General features: G+C 42.6%; 1 long non-coding RNA gene across 2 annotated transcripts; it reads right to left on the bottom strand.

Moving 5' to 3' along the window:
* On the bottom strand, positions 1 to 5,013 carry LOC102754693. 2 transcript variants are annotated; one of them, XR_001512938.1, is made up of 4 exons: positions 4,857 to 5,013; positions 3,540 to 3,751; positions 1,480 to 1,574; positions 1 to 886 (listed from the first exon to the last, which is right to left on the bottom strand). It is a non-coding gene; the product is annotated as an uncharacterized LOC102754693 (long non-coding RNA). The 2 variants fall into 2 exon arrangements; XR_001512939.1 differs by having other exon boundaries at positions 4,913 to 5,013.
* Positions 5,014 to 5,019: the final 6 nt, after the last annotated feature.

Here is a 5,019-nt window from a genome sequence, read left to right as displayed (position 1 = left end):
TTAAAGAGATGGTGTCTTTTATTAGAGGAGCAAGTTGCCAAATGCACTCAACTATGCATTTAATTCCCTTATCTCAGTTTTGGCATCTTTTCCATTTGCTTAAGGGTTTAGTTGCTTACCAAAGGGTTGAACTTATTGTTGTCTCCAAAGATACTCCTGTTGAAGTAGTTGTTGATGTTTGCCATGTTACAAAAGTTGTGGTACACACTATGGGTGATCCTACTGTTACTGAACAAGCAGAATGTGCAGACTTGTGTGGAGCAGTTTCTGCAAACCTCCTGACACAATTATCACTTGCCACACTTCAATCTGCAAGATTCTATGATGATCATGCAGGAGTAATTGCTGGCGCAATTCACTACAAGCCACTCGATGATGTATTTTCAGTTCAGGGGCCTTGTGGAGGGTTTCACACCATGTGTTTGATGGAAAATGATATTCCTATTGATCTAGGGGAGACCTGTTGCAAATCTTATAGATCGTCTGATCTCTGTCCGGCTGTATGCCCGGTGTCAGAATCTCTATTTAAACTTGTGGTTGTTAAGTGCACTGGGTTGCTTAGAAGCTATAGAGGAGTTTCCTCTACATTCAGGACAATCCAGGAGAGGAGAAACAGAATGGTCCAGGGAAGTCAATGAGGATGGAGGGCTAATGGTTCTGGTTCGACACCTCCACCAGTATCTTCAATTAATTCTTCGGGCATTAAACATTGTATGTAAACCACAGTGGATTTATTATTTACAAGATGTAGATGATGGATTGAATATTTCAATGTCTGGACCTGGCTTGTGCATGCCTATCAGATCCACTGTTTCGTCTATGATTTTAATCTATGATAAACAAATAAATATATCCTCCCTGGTCCATCTCTTATAAGTGCCTGATGCTGTCATTTAAGAAAAAAAAACGGAAAATTATTATTAATGCTATCACAAAAGCAATACCCTTACCAGTAAATAAATCTCTCCTTGATAATAGTAACTTAGTGCATTTATAACTCTCATTTAATCAAAACGTGATTTTCATTGACTCAACTTTTTTTTTTTGTTAACTCTCACTTGAGAATATTTTTTCCATTGATTTTTAGACAGAGTGGAAGGGAGGAGGAGACACAGAGAGAAACATCGATGTAAGAGAGACACAATGATAGGTTGCCTCCTGCATGCACCCTGACCCAAAGCCAGGGATCTAACCTGCAACCAAGGTACATGCTCTTGACTGGAATCGAACCCCTGACCCTTCAGTCCACAGGCTGATGCTCTAACCACTCAGAATACTGGCCAGAGCTCAACATTTATCTTTTAAATGCAAATTTAAAATACCCTTGGATGGCAAAACATGTTTATTTACTCTGTGCTAGGTACAAAATGAAACTTCATGATATAGTAGTTCCTGCCCTCTAAAAGTTCAAAGGCAAGTCAATTAATGATTGACTGCAGAACAGCCTAGTTGAGTGTGTATAAGGGAAAAAAAAAAGACCTTCCCAGATGACCACAGAGGGAACACATGGGTCTCATCACAGACCACTGTACAAGGAGCCAGAAGCCTCCAAAACTTGTTTTCATGGAATTCATCTGTAAAAACAAAACAAAACACAAAACCAAAAAGATGGGACAATATGAATACTGCTATATACTGTTGCTGGGAAAAGCATTTTTTCAATAATGTCCACTTCATATCACTTTGTACTAGGGACCATGGTAAGGGCTGAGATAGAGAAGGACAAGGCACATCTTGATACAGAGCTCATAGTCCGGGTAGGTGCCACACAAGGGCAGATATGCTATCACTCCAGAGGAGTTCCCTGTCCCTGTGAATGAATAATCTTTAGGCATGGTCAAGTGGTTAAAAAGAAAAATTATCCTAACCTGCATTTCAAAAGGTGAAACAAAAAGTTTTGTGTTTTTGTTTTATAGCCAATTAATGTTTTTGAAATTAGGTCAGTGATTCAGGCTCAGCAGAAATGCTGATGCCAGGCCCCACCCAAAGCTTACTGCTTCAGAACTACTGGGGGCTTGGCAATTCTCCAGTCAAGAACTATGTATGTATGTATGTATGTATTTTTGTTAATCCTCACCAGAGGATATTTTTTTCCATTGATTTTTAGAGAGAGAGGGAGAAAGGAAGGGAGGGAAGAAGAGAGAAGAACAAGAGAAACATCGATTGGTTGCCTCCAGGACCCAGTCAGATGGAATCTGTAATCCAAGTTTGTGTACCTTGGTGCAGAGGCCGGTACTCAAACCACTTAGTACACTGGCCAGGGCTAGCTATACTTTTTCTTACTGTCAATTATTAGGAAATATCCATTTGTAACAACAGCGCTTTTTCAACCTTTAAAATAAAGGGTTCTTGACTCTCTGGCCAATGTGGCTCAGTGACAAGTGTTGGTCCTCCCACTGAAGGGTTGAGTGTTTGATTCCCAGTCAAGGGCAAGGACCTGGATTGAGATTTGATCCCCACCCAGTTGGGACACATTTGGGAGACAACCAATCCATGTGTCTCTCTCACATTGATGTTTCTCATTCTCTGTGCCTCCCTTCCATGCTCTCTAAAAATCAATGAGGAAAAAATATCCTTGGGTGAGGGTTAACAACAAATATGTATAGTACTAGAGGCCTGGTGCACGAAATTCATGCACTGGGGGGGAGGGAGAGGGTGTGTGTCCCTCAGCCCGGCCTGCGCCCTTTCGTAGTCTGGGAGCCTTTGGGTAACGTCCGACTGAAGGCTTAGGCCTGCTCCCCATGCTGCCGCGACAGTCGGACATCCTTACCCAACTGTGAGCCCAGTTTCTGGCTAAGCAGCACTCCCCACTGTGGGAGCGCACTGACCACCAGAGGGCAGCTCCTGCATTGAGTATCTGCCCTCTGATGGTCAGGGCGCATCATAGCGACCAGTTGTTCTGAAAATTAGCCTTTTATTATATAGAATAATACAACTTGAATAATTTCTGTGATTTAGTATCCATCAAGTGTTACAAAGAGTTCTTATTTAAAGAGAGTTCTTATTAAAAAGATTTCTAGCAAAAACACAATAGAGCTAAATATGGCACTATGGCAGTGCCAACCTCAGCTGCAGAGGTTTGTTGCCTGCTGGTATTATTTGCTATCTGTGTTTACATGTGCATCTGTTTTCAGGAAAAGGAAAGCCACTCAAGTGGGTCAAGATTATTAATATTAAACAACTAACCTTTAACTGAGAATTTACTGAGTACTATTATAAACAGGGCACACTGATGCAGCATAGTTTATAGCATAAGCCTTAATGTCAAACCAGATCAGAGCCCTGGCTTCACTTACTACACTGGTAGCATCTGGGCATTGGAAATATACACCATCTTATAAACATTAATTATTGTTTAGTATTCATTTCAAAATCTAGTACAATTATAATATGTTTGCAATTAAAACCCCAAAATTCACCAATGGGTGAATTTTTACACTAAAAGCAATATTTAATATTATAAACTTAATTTTTGAAAAAGAACACAAAATTGCAAAGCAGTTCCTTGTTACAAGCATGGCCCATTACAATACTGTAACCTTAGGCCTATCACTTGACTTTCTGGTCCTTATCCTTCTCTCCTGTAAAATCTTCCTGCCACAAGAGGATTTGACCATATCATCTCTTGAGGCCCCTTCCAGCTTCAGGAATGTGTTACCATGAAATTACAAAATTTAATTGTTTTTCCCACTTACTTTCTTGCAAGGTGACAACAAGGAAGAAGGGAAAATCGATGTGTTTAAAGCATTTCCTATCAAATAGAAATATTATAAGATTAAGGACAAGCCCTAACCGGTTTGGCTCAGTGGATAGAGCGTCGGCCTGCGGACTGAGGGATCCCAGGTTCGATTCCAGTCAAGGGCATGTACCTTGGTTGCAGGCACATCACCAGTGGGAGGTGTGCAGGAGGCAGCTGGTCGATGTTTCTAACTCTCTATCCCTCTCCCTTCCTCTCTGTAAAAAAAATCAATAAAATATATTTTTTTAAAAAGATTAAGGACAAAATACTCAAAGTTGGGGTCAACCTGATAAAAGCCCAAATGGCTGCTTAAAAGATTAACCTATCCATCTTGGAGACAGTATTCATTCATAATAGACAAGAAACGTGGGAGAAAACAAATCAATCAGCAGAGGATCACTGGCCTACAAAGAATGATGACCGAGGAGTCCAGCCTAAACACTTCAGTGGTCTGCACCCACCAAAGCAAGTCAAAACCATAAATTAAGAGAAATATCTAAGGGATTCACAGGGTCAAGAGAAGCAATTCCTTTACCTATCTAACCTATTTTGCAAAGAGTTGCTTTATATATACTTCTTTTTTTCTTAATCCTCACCAGAAGATATGTTCACTGATTTACTTATTTTAGGGAGAGGGAAAAAGAAACATCCATTGGTTGCCCTCTGCACGTGCCCCGACCTCTCAGGTGCTTGGGAGGTCGCTGTCAGCATGAGCTACACCCACGGCCAGGGCTGCATATCCTTCTGTACCACCGTTTACAAGCTCCAAACCGTGAGGGGAAGAGCAGATTCAAGATGTGGGTCACACGGTCACTAAGAGACCCCAAATAATAGGTAGCGAAGGGTTTCAACACTTTATCTGACACTACCAGAAGCTGGTGCATCCTCGGACCTTTAAAACCTAAATAAAAAGTCGTATATGTGCAGTAGGGCCCAAACCCACGCAATAAACCACCCCCTTCTTCCGACCTACAGTCGCTCTGCGGTGCGACTGCTGCTTCCATCAGCTCGGCGGGAGGCCTCGGCGGAGGCGGTCACGGCCAGAATACAGTCTCCGCCTGGCCGGTAGGCTCGCAGCCCCCGCCCCGCTCCGTACCCCCGAGGGGCGTGCTTGCACCTGAATAACGGGGTCCCGCGTCCCCAGGTCTTTAAGACGAACAACCGGCCCTTTACCCTAAGCACAGTGGCGGCCGCGCCGTTTAAGTTCCATTTTCGTCTGACCGCAGTGTCGACCGAGTCCCGTCTCCAGGCCTCAGGATTAACAGTGCAGCCCCAAGCAT

This window comes from Myotis davidii, unplaced genomic scaffold (assembly GCF_000327345.1).
Source record: "Myotis davidii unplaced genomic scaffold, ASM32734v1 scaffold73, whole genome shotgun sequence".
NCBI lineage: Eukaryota > Metazoa > Chordata > Mammalia > Chiroptera > Vespertilionidae > Myotis > Myotis davidii.
This window is presented reverse-complemented; position numbering and strand designations above follow the sequence as displayed.